This window comes from Numida meleagris, chromosome 3 (assembly GCF_002078875.1).
Source record: "Numida meleagris isolate 19003 breed g44 Domestic line chromosome 3, NumMel1.0, whole genome shotgun sequence".
Lineage (NCBI taxonomy): Eukaryota > Metazoa > Chordata > Aves > Galliformes > Numididae > Numida > Numida meleagris.
Genome location: NC_034411.1, coordinates 85,887,874 through 85,912,549, shown reverse-complemented (window position 1 = coordinate 85,912,549; position 24,676 = coordinate 85,887,874). Strand labels below are relative to the sequence as shown.

Genomic DNA, 24,676 nt, shown 5'->3' with positions numbered 1-24,676 from the left:
CACACTGTAGCCAGAAGCATATCCATATCTCATCAATAATATTAAAAATATCAAAGGACAATAGATAGAAGAGGCACTGCTTCCTTGTGCACAGCAGGTGATTTTCTAGTATATAGTACATCTGCCAATCTTTCCTGGTATTATAAAGCTCCAAAAAATCAATTCAGCTTTCCTGCTGCTTTAGGACTCTCACTCAGGTTGCCTCAATTATGGTATCTCCTCTAGATCTGAGTGCTTTTGTTAGCTTTACTGTTTTTGAATCTTTTTTCCCCTATCAAGAATTATTATTCTGCAAGCTCTGGTGATTCACTTTAAATTTCCTTTCCTTTCACTGAAAGCACTTTCTAAACTGCTTCTCTTTATATAAACAACTACTGACAAGCTCTCTTTAAACCAAGCTTAAATCACTTGTGAACTAAATTGCTTTTGAAAACTCCTAGGAAAATACTTCCAGATTGCTTGGGTGCACTCATGAAAAAACCTTTTGCTTTGAATTTCGTTTGAGGCAGGCTTACACTCACTGTTATGCTGGTTCAAGCATGGACTAAACAGCACCTGATTCTACTGCAGAGCCCACATTTAGCCCATACCTCCAAGTTCTTTCATCCAGGTGAAAAGCATTAGAGTGGGAAGGCTCCAGTTCCACTTCAAGAAGGCGAGGAGGAGAGACGTTTCCAGCACCTTCTTTGCCTGCTGCCAATATGCAAGAACCCTTTGCATACAAAGTAGTTCAGCTCAAACAAAAAACAAATGTATAGGATCCAATTAAGAAATTTAATTAACCAGATGCTTAATCCATCCCAGTCAAACAACAATAAGCATCTGTTCAATCTTATCGTTTCTAAGCATACATGAGCTTCCCTGAACAAGAATTTACTCCTGAAATGTTACCTAAACCTTAGAAAGTTCACTGAAGTTGTGTTTGGGTTGGTCCTCAGGCAGGACTGCATTTGTGTCATGGAAATGGTGAAGGAGGAGGAACTTTTACTTCTTAGCAGAGTACCTACTTGGGACCGGTGATGTCACTGTTTTCAGAAATCTAGACCTGTTAAACGTTATTTTAAAATGTACTCATTCATATAGCTAACACTGTACTATCCAACTTCTCAGGACCATGATGCCTCTTATGGATTCTTTTATAAAACTTCTTCAACCCCATCATGTGAAGGACAGGCATCCATTAATCTGCTGGATGCATAGGAAGCCCCATTATGTAAAACTGCCATCACTACTGTCACACAAAAGGATACACAGTTGTGTTACCAAGCACTTTTGAACACCTATTGCACAGTGGTGGATGGTAATAGAACTCTCAGCAAAACATAGAGCAGATGATGTTTGATGATAAGAGTGTATGTGGGAAGCAATTCATTCCCTGGCCACATCTCTGAAGAGGAATAGGGATCTGTCAGGCTGAGTTCACCACAAGGGCTCAGAGGCTGTAATTACCCTTCTACGGTTTCCTGGGACTTCTCAGTTCTTTCCTGTCTTCTGGTTGCATGAGAAGATTAGTAAATAGATGGTATTATTTGTTACAATGTATTTATGAAAATGAAATGAAAAATTAAAAAATGCTAAAAGGATGATGAAATTGATAATAAGAAATCAGCACTTTATGAAACATGGCCAGGTAAACATATTGTCACGGTATTATCTAGGGATCTGTGTCCGTGACAAGAGGACAGGCCCCAAAGAAAAAAAAAGAAGAGAAAAGAAAAAAAAAAATTGTCGGCGGGTAGGGGCTGGCCCCAGGCGGTCCGGCGGCTAAAGCGGCAGGGAAGCTGCGGACCCACACCCTGGGGAAAACAAAGGGAAGAGGGGAAAGGCAGGGGACTTGTAGGCGGATCTAACACAAAAAAAGCGGCACCAATCTGAGGAGGAACAACTAATTTTACTAAATATATTGAAATTGAGGTCAGTAAAATCATAACAGAGAGAGTTTACAAACTGAGAGTCTTACACAGTAAACTGCAGGAGGACCGTGTCCTTCTCCGCCGGGCAGGAAGGAAAGAGACCCTGCGTCTCCCAGGTGGCTTCACCACCCCCTCCAATGCAAAGAACCCTGGGGAGTGCATATCCTCCCCACCCTCGGAGGACCTCACACCAAAAAAGGCAGTTTGCAGTAACCAGGGAATTAACTCTTTAACTGCCAGTGCTTTACATGATGTAATGATGTGGAATACCGACAACAAAAATCACAAAACCATGACACACATAAAAATTTTCATCAACATAAAGTGGGAGCCAGATCTCTAACTTGTGAAAGCACGTGCTATCTCCTATTTGTCCTTTGCAGATCTCTCATAATTCTTCTATGACAGCAAGTTTGCAATTGCTCACAGCAGTCCCTAGAGCCCCAAACAGTTTTGCTTCAGTATACTCACTCCTCGCAAGCAGATTCACCAGTGCTGTATCCAGAACAGTAATGCTTATCATTTGCATGTAGCATATTTCTTCTTGCCCTGTATTCCTTAAAGAAGCTTTGTATACTATTACTCATTTCTGTTAGAATTTTAAAGCAATCTTTTAGCACAGAAGCATTCATTACTGAAACGTTAGATGAATTTATAGGTTGTCAAACTGTGTAATTTAGTCATTTCAGAGATTTCAGTTTCCTCACACAGCAACAGTAATTCGCTACACTGATCTTGAGGAGATGGATTATAACAAAATTGAAGAACAAAACTATGAATTGTTTTTAAAATAATACCATTTACTTCAAATTCACAATGTAATAGTTTTGAAATGAGTATAATCTAAATGTAGAAACAGTAAACTGTAGAAAGAGATAGCTTATGTAAATCCAATTTTCATTACACTTTCTTTCTCAGTTTCTTCCCAACAGTGTTATCTGTTTCTGAAATAGGTATTTTGTTTACACAAACACTACCCAACCCAACCTTTCCTAAAGGAAAGAAGGTTTCATAACCACCTCTTCATTGTGGTGTCCCTCGTTCTTCTACCGATTTGCAGCTTTGATCATCAGTGGCACAGCATTTTCTTCTTATCTTTTTAGCACCCATTACCCTTTATATTTTTATTTTAAAATGTTTTGAATTGTAATGAGTTCATCACTTCTTATTTTCTTACAGGCCTGGTCTATGTATAAGGCTGAAAGCAGGAACTGGTAGAAAAGGGTAGGTCAGGCTTTGAACCATACCTCAAAGCAGTACGCAGTTGTGGACAAATATTCTGCATTTGTACGATGGCTAGTGAAAAGTAGCCTCTTGTTCCTTCTGTCTACATATCATGCTTAAACAATAACATAAATATATATTAAACAAAGTATTTTACATACATCAGATGTATTAAACAATGTATTTTTCTTGTACTATTTCTTGAAGTAATTAATGTATATGAAATGCTTCACTGACTGAATCAATAGCAACAGAAGTACAAGACATTGTCTGTACATTAACCTATTCTTTGAAATAATTGACTGAATTTTAACCTGAGATACACCCAAAAGTCATTTCCCTATGGAAAAGATTCCTTCAGGCTTCTGGTCAAATGGAATGAATGGCTACATACACAGCACACCACATAGCAGATTCCCAAACATCAGCTCTGAGGAATGTTGTGGGCTATGTTCATGTCTATTAACAGCTGAACTTGGATCTATTATGAAGCTTGAGGTGATAAGTGAATGACACCAGGAACTGCACTTGCCATATTTTTGGAAACTTCAGTGTTTATGAAAGGTGTTCAATCAACCAAAATTCTGTGGTTGGCACAAACACGATAAATTAGTATCCTTATCAATGACCAAATGAATTTCTCTGCCTCAGAAGGTAACTCAGGTGCCCGTGCCTTTTCCATCTGCTGCTTCTTCGACTGATGAGAGCTTTAGCTTAATATAGGTAACACTTAGAAAACTGAAATAAGGCCACTGCTAAGTACCCAAAAAACTTTGTGAAGCCTTCAGATGGCAGTAACAACTTAAAGGTACTGATAGTTCATGACCAATCACATGAGATTTATAACACAGAAGTAACTGAAAATGGAAAACTGTGTTTGAAGATCACTGATTTTCAGGAATCACCTCACATATATTGCGAAATAAAGTCTAGAGTTATTTCTTATCTCAGCTTGACAATACTTCTTCATAACTGGAGATACATTCAATATCTAAAGGAGAGCTTCAGGAAAGAAAGGGACAAACTGTTTAGCAGGGTCTGTGGTGATAGGACAAGGGGAAATTGTTTCCAGCTTAAAGAGGGTAGATTTAGGTTGGATATAAGGAAAAAGTCTTTTACAGTGAGAGTGGTGAGGCACTGGAACAGGTTGCCCAGAGATGTGGAGGATGCCCTGTCCTGTCCCTGGAGACTTTCAAGGCGAGGCTGGATCAGGCCCTGGGCAACCTGATCTAGTTGTGGTGTCCCTGTTCATTGCAGGGGCGTTGGACTAGATGACCTTTAAAGGCTCCTTCCGACTCTAAGGATTCTATGATTCTAGGATTCTAGGATACATCTAATTATACTTTAAGCATGGCATGTAGGCTGCTGTAAAAGCAATCCACAGACCTTTCCCAAAGAACAGGAAAAGAAAAAGAAACAACACAAAGCATCCCAGACCCCTAAGAACAGTAAAGTTGGCCTCAGTTAGGTGTTGTACACTTACGTTGAGTGCAGTATGAAGACTTTCCAAAACAACAAAATAATATTTTTCTGACTTCCAAAACAAAGTATCTCTCAAAGCCTTTGGATGCCCAGCCTCTATCTGTCTCTTTCTTCCTCCCTGCTTGAGATTCACTTAATATCCCGCTCTACACCAAGTGTCTTCCTGTACCATCGATAGTAAGAGAGAAGAAAGGCACAGCACTGTTTCCTTTTGTGTCCTTTCCTTGGGGTGCCACCAGCTCTCAGAAGTGGCATGAAGTCCCTGAATCATAGGATTTATTTTTTATACATTAACTGAACCGTATGGAGCTAAGGAAAACTTCATAGTTTCCCCCTGCCCATTCTCTATCTGAATATCCATAATAATTCAGATTAAGCTGTCTCTTTAAATGATATCAAAGGTAGGTCACAAGAACTGAAAACAAAATCCAGTCAGGAACATAAGCACATTTGAAGGACCAAATCTTCACCCGTCTACCACATTTTTATCCTACTGAAAATTAGAGAGAACATATAGTAGACTGCACAAGCCTCTTACAGAGATTAATTGCCTAAGCTTCTACAAGTATTTGAACTTAAGGAGTGCAGGAGAAGGGCTCAGTACCAGTACTATTGACAACACTGATTGAAGTCAGAAGTTAGCAGTCACAGTGTGCTTTCATTTTTTTTTGCAATATAGTTTTTATCAATGGCTTGAGTTGTTCTGTCATGTAGGTTGACCTTTTACTTTGACTGCTGCCTCAGCTCTGAATTTCACACATTCCTGGACGATGGCTATGAATTATGAAGGGTATAAGGTGTCCTAAAACCTGTGAAATCGAATGCTTTAAAACATTGTGTTGGCTTTTTTCAAACGTGCTAGAACTGCAACCATTAGGGTTGTTCCATTCTTGAAAATTAGCGTGGTTGGATGGCATACCAGGCAACACTAATGCAGACAAACTTTAATCTAATTAGCACAGATACCAGCTGTAGTGAAAACACAGCTGAATGCTATCATTCTAACAGTTAATATTTCACAGAAAGCAGGGGATGTACTCAGTTTACTATCATATTATTACTCATTCTATCTTCACATAAACTATCTTTGTTGTGCCTTTTCTACAATCATTCTCTGTTTTGCTTTATAGGCATGCCCTGTGCGTATCCACAGAAATGAGCACAGAAGGAACTGTGATGCCTTGTGGTTATTTCAAAGTTACCACGTAATGACAGTGAAACTGCCTAAGGAAAGAAAGAAAAAAATGCGTGAAAAAGTTAAGATAGAGATGTAATACAGCCAGCAGAAAGAATACCTTTTAACCCTATTTAGTTTCTTCAGTCAATTTATAACAAGCATAGTTACCAAATCCATATCAGCTGCAATACTAAGACATTTCTTCCTTTGTAATCAATGCTCCTATCAGTGAAACATAAAGAGCTAGTGAGCAGGACCTACTTTCCCAACAGTTCAGCTAACAGCCTGGGGAGGGAAGTTAAACATCCTGCTTCTGGGCACACAACAACTTGCTAATGGCAGTAATTGCTTGGAGCTTTCCCAGACTTCTTGGCTGAGTTGACTACATCAGGACAGCTCCACTGAATTCTGTGGTGCTCTTGAAAAGTCACAGATTTGGAAGTAGATTGTAATAATAACAGACATAATTATGAATAGAAACTTAATTTTGGGATACTTAAAAGAAGACCATTTCCTACTTCCAGACTTCTTATGCTTCAATATTAATAATTTATTGACAAAAAGCAAAGGTTATCCAGAGGTACCAACTAGAACCTCAGCTCTCTGTATTTCTATTATTTGACCAGAGGCAGGGGCTAATTCCTACTTATTATTCTTGGTCCAGAGTAAAATATTCTTTCATACTGCTAGTTACAAAGTTCTACACTTCTGAAGAGGAGATAGAAAAAAGCTCCCAGAAAGCTTCTGAGGCACTCTTGTACCAAAAGACTAAATTAGAACATGGCTCAGAGTCTAAAAGTTATTTGGGAGCTGCAACAAAACTTACAGTAGAATCATGAGATAGATTGCAGATAAAAATACACAACAATGTGCAGACCAAATGAATCATACAATTATTTGCCAAACAAGAAAAATTTCTTTATTAACTGATTCCATTTTCTGATGTGCTTTGTAAAGCCTTTGTAAGAGGTTCAGGACTGGAGGGCAGTTCTCTGGAGCTGAGGTCCTCCCACAGCTGAATAGCTCTTACATCAAAGAATATGGTTCTCCTGAAGCTCCTGCCTGTGACTTAATCTCCAACACAATAGTTTTAAACTTGTTGAAATGTCAGACCACTGTGTGAATGTTCTGTTTGTGTTTGAACCAGATGACTGGTTTCACAAGGATCATAATCTTCAGCACAGGGGCAGAAGCTTTAACGTAGACAAAGATCTCCGTGTAACCACTTAGTAACTACAGAAGCTTGAAAAAAAAAAGCTGAATTTTTGATACACATTCTGTTCCTCCAAAATAAGAGAGTTCTGTTTTACTAAAGGGCTTGAGAAGTTGATACACAAAAATATGTTGGTACATATCAGGATGTGCTACAAATCAAATGCCTCCAAAATAAAAATAAAAACATTGTATTTGTATGCACAGCCAGTAAACAATTTTTTGTGTGTGCTGGATATAAAGAAAAGGCTTCAAGAAGGTTGGAATTCCTTCTGAGGCACAGCTATGACTGAACTGTAATTTCTGTGATACATTATCTGTGTAATAAACTGAGGTGCGCTCCTGGGTAGAGAAGTAGCAAGCAATATATTGTCAATAAATAAAGTCTTCCATTTGTTTCCACTGTGATTTCTTTGATTTGATTTCTGAAACCGTGAGGTTATTAATATCACTTAGAATGTTTCATATTGATTCATAATCATATCGTATAACAGAATCGTAACACTGTAATTTCTTAGGACAACTTGATTTTGAGTCGCATATGAAATAAGGACTGTTCTTTACCTGCAGCTGATACAAAACATGATAAGTTATAAGCATTTATTAATCATTTACCTACTGAATTATTTTAAATATGTAATCAGCAATTACAGTTAATTTGCGTATTCTGTGAGCAAATTCCTTTAAAATCTCACTTTCCTTCTGCACTTATACTGCTATTTCTTTTTTAAGTTGCCAAAGAGATCCGTGACTGAGCTGTTTTTAAATATGTTAATACTCCTGATCTTTTAATTTGTCACACAGCAATAATATTCAGGTCACAACGGTATTTCTGGGAAGAGGATTTCTGGCAGTGGTTTCCGCTAAGGCAATTGAACACAAAATAACTTATCTGTATTGTGATTGTAAAGAAAGGAGAAAAAGAGCAGTCTGTGTTGCAGTTGTAAGAAGGTTTCAGTCCTTTAAGATTCTGCAGTGCCTAAAATCTTTTCTGGCAGAATTTCCTGTAACTTGGATGGCTACCTTTAAATGTATTTTCTGTGTGTAATATAATTCTATGTCTTCTAGTAAAAACCAAAACACTGTTTATGCCAAGCTATTTTTTATGTGTGTCCCATGTTCCAGCAGTTGGATTTATGCTAGACCAGAAATTGCAGTACTGGAAGAATGGAGTTATTCATCAGTGTTTCTATGGTGAGCTTTTCTTCTGCTATAATTGTTCAGCTCCACAGGTGGTAGCTATGGCAGCATCACTTGTGCAGAGAGAATACCACGCAGCTTCTGATGCTTTAAGGAAGGTAGAATCTCGTACTGCTAAAAGCAGTCTTATACAGCACAATCCTTATATATGGCATTAATTACACTGTTTCTATTAAAGACTAGCTCGGGTACAGTGAGAATATCTGAAATAAAAGCAGTGAGAAGGAGATACTATAGAGACACTTGGTAAACAAAGATTATTTGAAGCATTCCATGTAAAATTTATAAGAAACAGTTGAAGATGCATTATACAAAGTGGTTGGTACAGCTTAAAAAGCCTCCACAATAATATACATAATATACCTCTATAATATATACAGTTGTAACTAGGATTTCGGTAATTTTTTCCATTTTGTCACAGAGTGACATTTCTCTCTTAATTACTGTGTTTATGTTCCAAACATGCAAGCTAATCTATTTTACATAAGACTACATAAATCTAAAATTTCTGAGAGGAGAAGGAAAACAGCTTTTGTGGGGCTTCTTTAATTCTGTTATTTATCAAGTTTCTTTTTGCATACATAGCCACATTGTGCTGTTTATGCAACACAGCAAGACGGAAGGAGTGCTAGCACTATGAATTCATCTAAAAATCACCCAGTACAAACCACACAGGATCACGAGTCATTCATCAGTCATACATCACTCCTTTGCACCACCTGCCAGAGCACGGCCAGCAGTGTTCCTCCCTCCTTCTTAAGCAGTTGCCTGAAATAGCGCTATGACCTGTTATATGAAGGTTAAATATCGTGGAGAAAAGGCATTGTCCTCTTACTACCCAAGCTATTAAAAAGCCACCTCCTCCATTCATCATCATTTCAGCGCATATTTTGCACTGCCAGTCACTGAGTGCTCCTGCCTGCCAGGCAGCGCAGCTCTGCAGAACACAACCTGCAGTACATCGCTACCACCTGTCACATTTCAGCAGCAGAGATTCCCCAGATGCACTCGAGAGACTGTGAGAAAGCCCCATATCACACTATTGAAGCCATCCTGATGACAAGAAGAAAAAAAAAATTCCATCCCAGGGCCCCAGAAGAAATTAACACAGCATTCACAGTGGCTCAGAAGACCCACAGCTGTGCTCTCAACTCTGAATGGGAATGAGTGATCTCACAGCAAGAGTTGGGGCCCATCAGGCCACAACGTACACCTTTCATTTTTGGAGATACAAGAAAAAACTGGTGACTTCAGGCTGTGCCTTCCTAACTCACGTAAGAACCTCAAACTTCTTTCTTCCTACAGACAAACAGACAAAGCCACACTCCCCTTTAGCTTACAAGCCACATGCTCTTGAAAATGAAGCTTTTTGCTTCCAAGCTCTGCCTTGTAGCCAGGATCCACCACCACTGTGTTGCATCTCCTCACTCCACGCAGTACAGAATAGCAGAGAGACATGCTACTTTATCTTGCTACTCTGGCACTGTCTCCACAATTATGAATTTTAGAAGTATTACTACTAAGAGAAAAGAGGGGAAAAGTGCAAAGCCTAGCTATTGTGCTCCATCACATCTGGCAGCAAAACAGAAGAGTGAGAAGACTTTTTTTCCCCCAGAAATTGCTTTGCATTAGATATTCTGATATTTTTAAAGCTAACTTTCAGAATTATTTTCCTGTAATTATCACAAGACTTCTAATACTGCAAATATTTCACTCCAATCAGATGTCTGCTTTGTGACAGATATTAGAAAACGTCCTAGTTTACAGAATCACAGAATCTTAGGGGCTGGAGGGGACCTCTGGAGATCATCTAGTCCAACCTTCTGCTAAAGCACATTCCCTATGGTACTTCTGAGTTGAACTTTATACAAAATTTGAAAAGCATGACCTTTTTTTTTTCTTTTTTTTGGGGGGGAGGATGGCAGGGGAGGGGAACTAGCAGTTGCTGGAGACTAGCTAGGTCCCTCATGTGTTAGACTGAAGTCAGTTTGATCTTTGTTTGTTCCCAGTCTCTCATTCCCCCATAAGAAGCAAACTGCTGCTGAAGGACAATCAGTAAGGGCATACTCTCTCTAAATCTGAAACAAGCCACAAGGTAGGAGAAAGTTGACATTATTTATGATTTGTACATTGTTCCATTACCCAGGTGTAATCTACAAGACATTTTACAGTTCACAACAGCACAGACAATCAGGCTCTCTACACGTTTTCCAGTTAGATGGACTGGTAATGTCAGAGATGGAGTTAGCTTTACCCAGAGCAGCCCTCATGGTGCTGGCTTTTAGACTGGCAACAAAGCAGTCCAAAACAGCCAACACACCCAGCTGCATGGTTTCCTCAGCCTCTCTTTACACCCCAGCACCTAGGGAGGGGGCAGACAAGAGGCCAGGGAGGGTCTGCTGACCTGAATTGACTATGTGGATGTTCCACACTGTCCAACATCGTGACAGGCTACAAAACTGGGCAAGGGGAATTTTCCTGAAGGTGCTACTGCTCAGGAACTGCTTTGGCCATTGGTCCGTTGATGGTGAGTGGATACATTTGCATCACCTTTTTTTTTTTTCTTTTTTTGTTTCTTCTGTCTCCTTCACTTATTAAGCTCTCTTTATCTCAACCCATGAGATTTTTTGCTTTAGTCCTCCTAATTCTCTCTTATCCTGATGGAGGCAAGCGAGCAAGCAACAAGGTGGGAGCGTCAACAGCCCTCTCTGGGTTAAGTAACAAATCCCAAATGGGCCTGTGAGTTATTGTAGCAAGAACTGCAGCACATTTACTCTGGAGGAGTTTGTATTTGGTGTGCCAGTGAAGGAGGAATAATGTGGCCCAAAGACTGGAAAATCTAGACATTGCAAGGAACATTAACTTCCTGCAGTTCTTCCCCATTTTGATAACAACAAACATTTGTCAGAGTGAGTTCACCAGCAGGTCGGGGTTTATGTGACAAGCAGGCTACAATGCATTTAATCAAGAAATAGATAGTAGAAATCCTGCATATCCTTAAGGGCTTTCATATTTTTTGATTTTTGATTCTTTCTCTACCAGCATACAAAACACAGTAGGTTTTTTTTTTTCAGGGCTCTGTGATGGCTAATACAGATAACCCACCCCCTGGAGGCAGCATAAACCCTGTGAATATGTCCTTGATGCTGACACAAAGGGGGGCTGAGCAGCACAGCTAGATATGCAGAGGCATTTCAGGCGGACTAGTGGAGTCCTTGAAATCCAGGGACAGAAAGGACTGCAGGGCAGGCAGGCTGAGTACTGTCAGGGGAGTAATCTGACATAGGGAACATGTATCATCATCAAGTAACTCTTATACTCACTTAACGTTGGTGATCTTCACAAAACAAGCGTTGTTCAAAAAACATCAAAGGGCAAGACCCAAGAGGAAGGTCTGGAGCACACCAGGTGGTTGATTCTGGTGTGGCCAGACTTAGAGATACTGGCTTTGAGGAGGAGGCAGTATCTGCTAAGGTATTTCACAGTATTCCGAATTAGAAAGTTGGTTCCATTAGCAGCAAAATAGGTTGAGTTCTGGGCTGGCTGATCTACACTGGATGATGGGTGTGTCCAGTGCCTATGACACAAGCAGAAAATTGCAGTGACTTGCAGAGAACATTCAGCAGTGTTAAACTGGGTATGTAAATAAACCAGGTTAGACCAATGGACAGGTGTGCCAGTATCCTGTTTCAGACCATGGACAACGCTGGGATCTCATGGAAGAGGATGGCTATAAAGTAAGCATTAAGTGACATTCATCTTCTTGTGACCTGGGCTAAAGGACAACTTGAATCAGAGCTGATATTCTTGTGTTTTACAGGTCTTAATAGATTTTTTTCTACTCTATGAAAACATCTAATCATTTTCTGTACTTATACACCTCCCTTGAACAGCTTAATGGCGTGGCAGTTCCACAGCTTAATGCATGAAAAGTTATCCAAGTATCTAACTCTGCTTGGTTTGAATTCGTCTCCTTGCTTAATGGGATGCACACAATTTTCCACTAGATGAACAGTTATTGTCTATTTGCTTTCATGATGTCTCTCCCAATGTTGCTGACTTCTTTCATAACGGTCTTTGAACATCTCTTCTGCACTGGAAAATCAGGGGCTACTCGTTTGTTGAGTGGACACATTCCAGTTCTTCAGTCATCTTTGTCGCTCTTTTTTTCCCTGAACTTCTCTAATTCATCACTCTCCTTTCAGAGATGAGAGAGAGAAAAAAACTGTGGGGTAATGGCGCCCTGCAAATTAATGTCAGTGCACCATCATGTTTTTCTTTTTTATTTCTTTTCCTTTCCTAAAGGTTACTCTTTGCTTTCTTAATTACTACTGAGCACTAAGCTATGTATTTCATTGAATATTAAAAAATATATTTCACAGCATATTAAAATCTATGCAGTTCCAGAACATCCAGAGCTGCTGAGAGCAGCTCATTCACAGCCAATCCTTCCAGTGGTAAAGTTAAAATCTTCCTCTCTTTTAAAATATGTTTTACTTCTCACTATGTATAAAATTCCTTTATATTGGATTTCTATCCATTATTTATTACTCGGTCACTTAGTATTACAAGAACTCTTATATAGCTCTTCCCAGTTGTCTTGGATGGCAAAGGATAAGTGTTTAGAAGTAGATTAAACTAATGAGCAAAAGGCTATAGAGGACCTTGTGCAGGGTCGAGATTCTACTTGTAGCAGGGAATATTTTAAGGAAGGCTTACTTACCATGGGCTTTGGGAAGAACAGCAAAACCACTGTACTTAGTGAACCATGTGTCCTAATTCCTATCCCTACGTGGAATTAAGCTTTTTTCTTTTTTAATTTTGAATTCTAGTATATAAAGGAGAACAGGTAAGTAATATCAACACACAAGACACATACTTATGCCTAATAAGACATACGCATATGTTATAATGCAGGTGCAATTTCTGCTTTTAATTTCAGGTAACGTATTATGTCCGAATTTGTGTTAATGTTTAGAAGTGAATAATTAAAATAATTATTAAAAATACTGTTGTCTTCATTTCAGCTAGGTTAATCTTCTTTCTAGAAACTGGCATGGAGCTGTGTTTTGGATTTAGGATGAAAACAATGTTGATAACACAGTTATGTTTTAGTTGCTGCTGAGCAGTGCTGTACAGAGCCAAAGATATTTCATCTTCTTATGGTACACCGTCAGCAAGGGGCTGGGTGTGCACAAGGAGATGGAAGGTGATAGTACCAGGACAGCTGACTTAAAATGTACAAAGGGATATTCCATATCATATAACATTGTGCAAAAACTGTAAAACGGAGAGGAGTTGGATGGGGAAGGGCCACCACTGCTCAGGGACTGGCTGGGCATCAGTCAGCAGATGGTGAGAAACTGCATTGTGCATTGCTTGCTTTGTATCTTCTTTCATTATTACCATTATTCCTTTCCCTTATGATCTTTTAAACTGTCTTTTTCTCAACTCATGAGCTTTACTTTCTTTCCTATTCTCTCCCTCATCCCACTAGTGGGGAGTGAACGGACGGCTGCATGGTGCTGAGCTGCCTGCCAGGTTAATCCAGAACACTTAAAAGTAACGAATTAAAGTATAGAAAAAGAAGTGAAAATTATGTCTTGTTTATTATGTCACGTCCCGCTGGCTCTAAACCATTTTAAAAAGCCTAGTACAGAAAGCTGTTAATTATGTTCTAAGATGCTCTGAAGTAAAATAATGTTAAGCCTGTTTCTAAATGTGTTTCCATTCAAGGCAGATTAAGGGAATTTATCTCAAAGAGCTGTTGTGCAGAGATGATAAGGATACAAACATATTCTGGTTATACAGGGCCATCGGCCGTTTCTGGAATATAAAGCAAAACAGTATTACGAGTTGAAATAAGGTTGAAGATGGTGATAAGAAAACATGACATCCACCTGGATTTTTTAAAATTTACACTCTCATCTATCATGTCATTTTTTTTCTAGAAATCAGCCAACGGGACTGCTAAGGCAGACTAGGTTGATAAAATCTAAAGTAGACTTTCTGTTGCTTAGTCTCCAAGTGTCAGTAGCAATACATTCAGTGTTACGAATGTCCCGAAGGTACAAATGTCTCCTGCTCTGACAGCTGTGATATCTCTCATTTCTCAGGAATAGCAGTTGCCATTGAAAATTATGTTTTAAAACTGGTAAATCTCCGGAAAGCAAAGAAACAAAACATCAAATATGGGATGGATGCCAAACAGAAAGCAAAATTTAATCTTTATTTTCCCTAAATGCTTCTGATGGTACAAAGCTCTTTACTGTTCAGTTTGTCAAGAATCCTGCTATATTTATCCAGAAGACTAGAATGTGCTGTGAACTGTGGTAAAGGAAAAATCCCTGCTCTTTCACAGTTCCTCAGACATGGGGCAAATCGCTTAGATGTTTTCACTAAAGAATATTCTTTAGTCAGCAACAGTTGACATACTGCCTAGAAAGCAACCTGGTGAGATCTTTCTGCTAGCCCAACCAACAAGAGTTAAAAGACTGCCACCCTTGAATTTCAGGTATGAAAGGGATTCAAGTTAGAGGCAAGGCCCTACTTTGAATCTGAATAATTGTTCCCCTAAGGGAAGCCAAAGTATCCATGAGCTTCTTGGTACTTCATCTGTAAAATGGGTACACTTTTGTCTTTTTAGGTGGGTTAAAGAATCGTGAAGCACTGTGGAAATATGTTCCACATAGGTTCTTAATATACATTTTAACAAAAACTATTACAACAACTTACTTATGTTCAGGTTGAAACTAGGTGATCTTTAAGGTTCTTTCCAACCCAAGCCATTCTATGATTCTGTGTTTAGTTTGCTCATAGACTAATCCTTCACCAACTAGTATTTCTACTTCCATATAGCAATATTTACTCTTTGGTCTTAGTTTCAGAGTGTTAGTGTGTTGGTTGGAAAGAAACACTGCATTAATGTCTCTCAAGATAGAAAGATTTCATCTGGAAAGGAAAATGGAAAAGTGCTAAATGCCAAAAACCTATTTTATTCTGAATTAAGTAAATTGCTATGGATATTTTTGAATTTGTATTTGAAGCCAAGCTCAGAAGTGCAAAACTTCAGAAGCAAAACCAACAAAATTACAGCATTCCTGATATTTCTTAAGGCAAACTTACTAAAGATGTTTACATGAAAATGGGTGTATGAATTCCACTGCTTTAATATGCTGAAAATGGCTTTAGTGCTAGTCAAACTCGCCAAACATTCTCTACAAACCTGCCTGAGTCCCTAGCACGTTCCCTGAGAACTTTTCTGTAAATCTGTACTGCCTGCACTGAAGTTCATGCACAAACTGTCTGGCCTTGCTGTGTGTATTTATTTTCCACCTTCAACAGTCATTTTAGAACAATCTATGAAATAAAAATTTTCCTGCTGAAATAGGAACTTATTAAAAGCTTTTTTTTTTTTTTAAGCTTATTCTGAACAACAGAATTCTACTAAATTCTACATTCAAACAACCAATAAAAACCCATACTGGTTGGAGAATTTTTAACTCCAAGCCACTGCTGAGTTCTAACATAGATCAGAAGGAACAAACATGAGAATAACTTGTAGTCAAGTATCACTGTCAGAACAGACAGGAAAACTTTTCAAAACCCCGAGCAGAAAAATCTAAGACTAAACAAGATGATATTCTGGATGAAACACTGTGGGAAAAGTTTCCATTTTAGTGTTTGTTTGAATTCTTGTCAGTCATTTAAAAAAAAAATGTACCTGTTTGAAAGCACTATAAATGCTGAATGCAGAGGATAGTGAAAGCTCTACAAAAATAAGCGCAAATAAAGATTGGCACTCAGTAAGCGGAAGCAAAAAGCTCACCCCTTGAAAGAATATTGGAGTTCATCTCTCAAAACTCATAGCTGTGGAAATTCAAAGTAAAAATGCTGCTGGAAGCAACTGGCTTAACAAGTCTGTTTTCAGACTCTCAAAACTGAAATTAAAATAGATCTGTAAGACTGTAAAGTAAACTGAAGTAATTGATGTGGCTTACAGCAGTGATGCACTCCTGTTTACTTTACTCCAAGTTCTCTATGGAGTTTGCATGGAGACTATCAATAACATGCATTTTATTTCTTTTGAGAGAACTGGGAGGCGGTACACACCATAACAGCTAATCCTTTTTGTAACAGTCTGTTACAAAAAGCACTGTTAAAGATTGTTCTTTTATGCCTTAGTTTTCTTCCCTTTTCCCTTATTTAAAAATAAATAAAAAAGCCCACAATGTGAAGTGAAGCATTAAAGAAAGGTAATTAACTTTATATGCTGATGATCACTCAGGCCGTGTCTTGTGATGCTGCTGAGGACTGGGTCCTGTTAATACAGGTGCTTAATGCACGGAGAGTCAGTCCTGGTAATATAATATTTGAACACCATGGCAACTGATCTGTGCAAGCAGTTGCTCAAATACTATGGAGATGACAATGATATAAGCAGAAAGCCTCAAGTTTTCAAGAGCTTGGCAGCATTTGCAGTTCCTGCATGCCTTTCTCTGTGGGCTGGAAAAATGAGGGGGCTCATCTCTCACTGCTCCTCCACTCCTAAAATCTGTCGCTAAGCAGGACTGACAAATGTCCCCCACATGTTCCTTAATGCAGTTCATGCTGATGAGCAATTTTTGTCTGTGCTGGGGATTTGCCACATCCCAAAAGCCTGGGAACAAGATTTGTACTATTAGACCATGATTTGTAAGATTATTTCATTATGCTTAAATGCTTGAAAAGTTAAACAACATTCTGGTAATTTCATTTGAAGATACATTTGGGGAATGAGCCATTTTAGCAAATGAAAGTCTGCCCAGCATGTTACAAATGTGTTGTGTACGTGCAGTTTGTTATCAGAGTGTAACTGGCTGTGTCTAGCTTTGCCATCCATAGCACACTTACCATAGCACGCTTCAGCACCAGGCAGCACAGCCAAGAACCTCCATCAGTCAGGCTTTGGAATGGCCTTATGACAGTTTGTAATCTTTATGGTTCTGGCAACTGTCTGTAATGTAAACTCTGTGGTCATCAGGATAAAATAATGCTCTTATACTAATATGATAAATCAAAACCATGATATAGAATTTATTATATATATTATGATGCACTAGGTTTAGGATTATCTTAATGCACTCCACAGCAATATGGCTCTGTACATTTGCAGTAATATACTGCAATTTTATACAGTTACATAAAAGCTCTATTGAAATAGTACTGCACAGCATTTTTGTGCATTTCTTAAAATAGCAGGGACATAATGTAACCCAAAAATCACAGGCTATTTAATAATGCATGAGATATTAAAATTATGCCACTTTTGTACTGTAAGTTTTCCTTTATTAGGTCTCAGTGTCTCAGATGTTCTCTTAACACTGTACTACACCCTCCTTTACTCACTGCAATGCAAAGAAGTAGCATTGTACAGCACACTACTGCTGTATTTTTTTCTACTGATCTATAAAACATTATACGAAGAATATGAAGAGTAAAGGAATTCCTTCTTCCCCTACCTCCTCATTTTCTTTGCTTCATTTGCACACATTCTGAAAAAGCAGGAGGAACCACTGTGTTTATCTTGCTGAATGCTATCACAGACTTCACTGAAATCAAGAGAGAGATTTGGGAGTCTAGCTAATATTATACATAATTTGACTTTCATTTAGACACCTTAAGAGTAAGAAGCTATGTTCACAAGAGCTATAGTCTTAACCTACCAGTCCAGGAGCCTGTTTTTCATAAGTCAGTGCTCATACAGGTTACCAGAGTGGTAACCTTGCCCCTTCAACTCCCAAAGTAGGCAGTTGTTGTAAGCGTACAACACATTTCTGTCACGAGAAGACCCTAAAGGAATATGACCCTATTGCTTAGCATTATCAAGAAAAAAAGATTAAAAACAATTCTCTTCATCCTATTTTCCTCTGTCCAACACTTGTTCCTTTTCTGAATTATCCATGGGCATTTTTGACCAAGCGCTACTAAGCTTACATCCAGTATCATAGCCTATGTCATTAAAAATACAAAATACTCATGCAGATGAAATCCTTTAATGGAGGTATATTTTAAATTATTTGGCTGACAACTAAACTAGAGCAATTTGTGGATGAAAGAAAACAGCTGCAAGATTCACTTTCCTTAAAAAGCAGAGAACATAATACCATGTGAGAAACAGAATTTCTTGTTCAAAGATCACAGAATCACACAATCACAGTATGGCCAAGACTGGCAGAGTCCTCTGGGTTCACCTGGCCAAACCCTGCTCAAGCAGGGACACCCAGAGCAGGGTGCCCAGGCGGCTTCTGGAGATCTGCAAGGAGAAGACTCCACAGCCTCTCTGGGCAGCTTGCAGCAGCATACATTTAGCTAACAAAGCAAATGATTGCAACCTCAGAATATAAACCTCAGAATATAGCTTTTTGCTCATTTCACTCCTTATCAAGGTACTCATAAGGAAAAAAACAAGAAATAGAGATGCCAGAAACATGACCAAAAAAAAAAAAAAACCACCAAAAAAACCCCCCCAAATAAACCACCTTTAATTTCAAGATAGATATTAGCTATTAGTAATTAGAGAAGTCAATCAAAGGAAAGCTGCATAGGTAAAAAAACACTGGAGCAGACCAAATAGACACTGAAGGATATTCTCTGGATTTTGAGTATTTTCAGTGCTGAAAACACTTACTTCTCAGATGGCCAGCCTGCATTTATAATCAAATTTCCAGACTCACTGTGCCTTGAAAACAAACGCCATGTAGGACAAATTCATCATAAATTGTGACATCCAGCTACTGAAAAGAATGCTTCTCATTTCAGAATGCTTCATTTTTCTACCATTTTATTTTAAGCAAACAGTTCAAATTATGCTATTACATATTGTGCAAGACAGTTCTTCACAGAATGAATAGAAGCGATACAAAAAATGAATGTATAAGAGTGAAGAGAGTGCACAGATAATACATTAAGGAATGGTTAAGGTTAGAATGCAGATAAGACTAATGATATGAAGTAAAGGTACAGGGACAAAAGACACGAACAATGGTTAGGAGAACATACCACAGGTATAGAGGCTATGATGATGAGGGAGATGATGATCAGGGAGAATGTCTTTACTGCTAGAAAAATATAGACTGTTTTTTCTCTTATATGCTAAATACAAACGTAACCACTCTTAAGAACGCACCCCTTTTCACGAAAAAATTCAACCTTAGCCTTGTGATACAATTCAAAATACACTAGGTGGCAGCAAAAAGTAAGCTAACAAAGCCTTTACATTAAGGTATATATCGAGAGTTAAGTACATGAGATCTGTATAATTCAACAGGGAATGAAGGTGAAAGGAAAGAAATTCTGCTCCTCTTTTTTTTGGCTCAGATATTTTCCATTAAGTAGTATAATGCCTAAGAAAGCTGCCCCTTGTATTATTTATTATTCTGTCACAAAGCTGAGATATTCACGGTAGTCTTAAAACAAGAGCCAAATGCACGGTCTCTACATGGCTCAGTGCAAAGAAATTTGGTGACCATTACAACGGTGCTAATTGGCACACCAGTAATGATGCCACGGCCTCAACGATTTGGGTCAAATATTTTAGGGAAAATGATACATCATACATATATACAGGAAAATGCTTAAAATATAAGCCAAAATTATTTGTACGGCTGTCTCCTCTTCAGTATATTTTAGTTTCTATAATTAAGTTTTCAAACGGCTGTCATGCAGCAGATCCCCAAAGAAGATTGATGGATTGACCAGTATAGTCTGATTAAAAGCGGATCTCTTCCCTAAAAAAAGAGCTATACTTTACAACGTTATCTACTTTGCTCTACTTTGTAAACGTTATCTAAAATGGCTACCAGAACTTCAGCTCTAATGACGCAAACAATGACATTATATTTCAAACAACATTTGGAAGCTGTCATATAGTACTTATCATGTCTCCCATTAAAAATTGTGTACAGCTAGCTGTTCGGTTGCCTATACATGAGACAGAAAATTTATAACTAACTGAGAAAAGATTAATGCAGTTCCTCTTATCTCCCAAGAAGGAATGCCTTCGCTATTAGGATTTATCATTCAAAGCAAACTTGGAAAACTGGACCAGGACTAGAATATGTTCAAAGAATGTATCGAAATTAGTCTCTGCCCTTGTGTCACCCTACTAAAAGAAGCAGTGAACAATATAATTACTTTTAATGCATTTATCTCTTCCTAGTCTCTCTGCTATCAGTGTAGTATGGACAATGAGCTGTTTTCAGTAGTCTTAACTTCTGTCTTAACGGGCTCCCCTGCATACCTGGGTCCCATAGGGTTTCCTTTGTCTGAGACAGGAGAAATAGGGTGAAGGGAAACAGAGTGGAGTGCATTGCTTAAATGGGACTTCTTGAATTTCATCTGCTTTAATATACATAGTAACAGACATTAAATAATCTGTTGAACAATATGGGATCTGACATGACAGATCTCGGTTGCAAATTTTATTATTCAGCGAATGCATAAGAACATGCGTAAGAACACAACGATGATGTAAAAAAATGTATTTTCTGGCCACCAGCTGAAAGCCCAAACAACCTATAGACTATAGTGTAGTGAGTTATAGAATCATAGAATAATGAGTCCTTAGAATCATAGAATGGCCTGGGTTGAAAAGGACCTCGAAGATCATCAAGTTTCAACCCCCCTTCTGTGTGCAGGGTCATCAACCACTAGACCAGGCTGCCCACAGCCACATCCAGCCTTGCCCTGAATGCCTCCAGGGACGGGGCATCCACAACCTCCTTCAGCAACCTGTTCCAGTGCGTCAGCACCCTCTGAGTGAAAAACTTCCTCCTAAGATCTAACCTAAACCTTCCCTGTCTCAGTTTAAAACTATTCCCCCTTGTCCTATCGCTAAGTGTTGTGGCAGAAGGTAAGAACACTGTAAGAAAGAAGTTTCAATTCAAATACGTAAGTAAATTGATCTTATATATCATATTTAATACTAAGGGGCCACAAATGTGAAATATTTATTATATGAATGAGAGTAACATTTCATATCCAAAAAGGAATTTTCCAGTAATGCTTATTGTTTCATTGTAGTCAAAAACAAGTTTCATCAAAATATTTCCACTCTTGATACTGTGGTTAGTTAACCTTTTCTGTTTTCTGAAACAGTAATAAAACTTTCCAGCAATATGGTAATTATTATTATCTGAATAGAATCAAGTAGTTTCTCACGTCCCTATTTCTGTGCATGTGGATACAGAGGATAGATCTTCCTTCCTTGAACTTTCAATATCTTTCCCTGTGCACAGACACCAACGCTTCCTCCTCTCCATTTCCAAAATTTCCCAGAAAGTTTCTTGCTGGTGCAATTTTCACTGAATTAAACTGGTTGAAAGACTATTTCTGTTTAAATAAGTACACACACATTCACTTACTTGCATACACACAACCATATTATTTCTAAATTGCTTTTAATTAACATCAATTTTCATTAATTTTGTGAAATACATAGCAGCATTGTTTCATTTTTTTTTGTTCTGGAAATCTAGTTATTGAGGACTAAAAATGAGAAATCTTTTTACAGAGTTCCTCAGAAAGTGGTTTCTTGTTTTGAAATAGTTGTTCTGTTTATTTGGGTGAAGGCATTCTGTCCTCTGGAGTGATGAGGTTCTGCCAAAGACTGCTGTGAATTCAGTCACTAAAGACAGCAGATGATGGTAGGGAAATTCTTTGTGGACTTTTGCAGTAGAGTATTTTCTTCATCTGCCTCTAAAAGAAACAGAATCCTAATTATAAAGATTTTTTTTAATAAAAAGGTTTGCTACGACCTCTAATGACAAATACTGTTCAAATTCAGTTACTACAGAAGATTTCTGCAAGTTTTTCTGTACTTGGATAAAATGTTCTCACACAAGAAATAGCATTTCTGAAAGGATCCACTTAAAATTAATATGTTTAACTTACCAAAGAAATCCTCACTTTTTAATCAGAACATTGGTGACAAACTGTATTCCGACTGTATAATAAAGTGATGGAACTCTTTACTAATGTGTGAGGTTCATCTTGGCTTAAGTTATGGAACAACAAACGACCATTTCGTAAGTTAATAAATCAAATTGAAAAATATACTTAATGGATTCCTTTCTGCACCAATGAAGTGACTTCAGGAAGGAAAGCAATAGTGGCTTAATAAGAACCATATATCTGGGTAGGAAATGTTCGCTTTGGCGTGCAGGCAGAACTGCAAGGAGCCATGCTGGTTTCCCGCCAGTAGGTTACCCTGTGTAAATCTGCTATAGGGATTTTTGAAGTTTCAAAAAACCTTTCACAACTGAAAGCAACTAAGACGCATGCCTAAGGTCTCATCTCAAAGAGCACTGCTGTGCTCCATAGCATTAGGCTGAGCAATTTAATCAGAGCTGATTTAAAGGGATGAGCATCCCTTGCTGAAACAACAGCGATGACTCTTTGCCACCTGGGTTTTCTGCAGAGGTTTCCCATCTCAGCAGTGAACTTGCAGCACACAGCTTAACTCCTACGCTCTGACAGTTTCACTGGAAAATACAATAGGCCTACAGGGTATCTGCCCCTCTCATACTATTACATGACCTTTCTTTCTGAAAGGCATTTATTTATTTGTTCCACTGCTTCCTCTTTTGGGTCAGGTGGACCTTGTGGAGATCCTTCTTTACTGATGTAGTAATTGCAAACCACAAGGTCTACCCAAGTAAACACATTTATACCTGCAGCTTTAAAATGCTCTGTCAAATTTTTACCCATATTTCAGAAGCTTCCTTGGATGGTAAGCATATAAATCTGCATTGAGGAAAATTTATTTTTCTAATATATAAAATAAATTGAAAGGAAGCTGTTAGGAATGATTTTATAATCATCCCTGAGGCAGAAACCATTTAAAGCAACGCTAGCAGCATGCAGGCTTCATACAAACTCAGGAAAGCATTAAGAACATTTATGATAGTTGTAGCCACAGTCCAATTTACACTGAGCTAAAGTGAACACATGACTTGGAATTATCAAGTGTGTAGATAAGTTGAGCAGGTCAGAACAGGCTCATTGTCATACCTTTGCGTATGTCAGAAGTAATGTGTACTAATGTACTACTTAAAAGATTTTAATGAAAATGGAATCAGATGAAGTGAACTGCTTCTAATCTGATTTTCACTGTATTGGCTTTAGCCATACTCTGTGATAATAAAGCCTGAGAAATCTAAAGAAAAATAAATAAGCAGTGATCAGCAGAGTGTAAAAAACTGCGGTCTGCAGGCTGAGAGTCAAGCACTAACTTTCTGTTATTAGTTGATTTCCATCTTGCCAAAATACTTCCTTGCACTCTCAAGAGAAATTAGCCATTGATAAAAAATTCCAGTTTACTCCACTAAAGAGTGGCAGAAATTAAAACCTCCATCCAGGATTTCTCAAACACACTGTACATTATTAGTTTCTTCTCACCATCAAATAGTCCCTCAAAATCAGCACTTCTCATCAGTAATTAACAAACAGAATGCAAGGTAATGTGCCACAAGTGTTGGCTGTGCAAACAATGATAAGAAATTTTTTCCACATCTTTTGTGGAAGCATTTAGATGCTTCAACATCCAGATCTTTCGAGATTAAAAAGGCTGCACTGTATAACCATCCAAAAACCTCAGACTCTGTTTCTGCTTCACTCCCACAACATCACTCCTCTGGGGCTCTGGAAGATCGTGAACTAATAACACGGAGGTTTTTTGTAGAAGGCAATTGAATCAGAAAACTGCATCAAGAGTTTTACTAAAAAGTCTTTTCCATGGTCTGTTAACAATGACACATCCATTTTAAGCGAGTTGCTATGGAGAAAAAATACTGTCTCAAGAATGCAATTATAATTTTCAGAGACTGATAAAATGATACTTAAGTAATAAAACAGCTAATCTTGTAATCTCAGGATAATCTCTGGCTAATTTTAGCAAAGATAAAGGAATAATTTTACTTGACTTGACCTAGTAACTTCACAAACTGACCAACTTCTAAAGGTATTGCTTGAACTGACTACTGAACTTGAGTGGTGAGAAATATACGTTGGTGGCTTATCTCACTGCAATTTTTCATTTATCACATCTAAATTTTGAATTCTTTTTTTCAAATAAAGATGGTAAAGACAAGGTAAGAGTGGTAAGTATGGATATTCTCCCCTCTTACTATTTTGTCTAGGCCTGGGACTAAATTCAGACTGTTCCTAAATTACAAAGGAAACTGATTCTTCTCTCAGTTTCCCAAGGGTTTCAGTCCATATTTTGCTCTAATTAATCATAATTTGTCTCTAACCTTTACTTCTATTACGCTGGCCTGTCATATTTCACCATGTTCTCCCATCTGCCTTGGAGAGGCTGATTCAGACCTTCATATGTTAGCACTGCACTCTGGTAACTGTTGCATCTCATAACACTCAATTCTAATTATTTTTATGCAAATGGATATGACAACAACCCATGTCTATCCTA

General features: G+C 38.2%; 1 protein-coding gene across 7 annotated transcripts in view; it reads right to left on the bottom strand.

Annotated features, from left to right (window-relative positions):
* The window catches only part of LOC110396791 (protein eyes shut homolog), a 139,982-nt gene that overhangs the window by 53,172 nt on the left and 62,134 nt on the right, over positions 1-24,676 (bottom strand). The window contains exon 2 of one of the 7 annotated variants that reach the window (XM_021392652.1): positions 11,532-11,785. The exons of 5 other annotated variants lie outside the window; for them this stretch is intronic. The gene's annotated coding sequence lies outside the window, so the exon portion shown is untranslated. Of the gene's footprint in view, positions 1-590; positions 1,529-11,531; positions 11,786-24,676 lie in introns of those variants that run through there. One more of the 7 variants, XM_021392653.1, reaches the window with a different exon arrangement.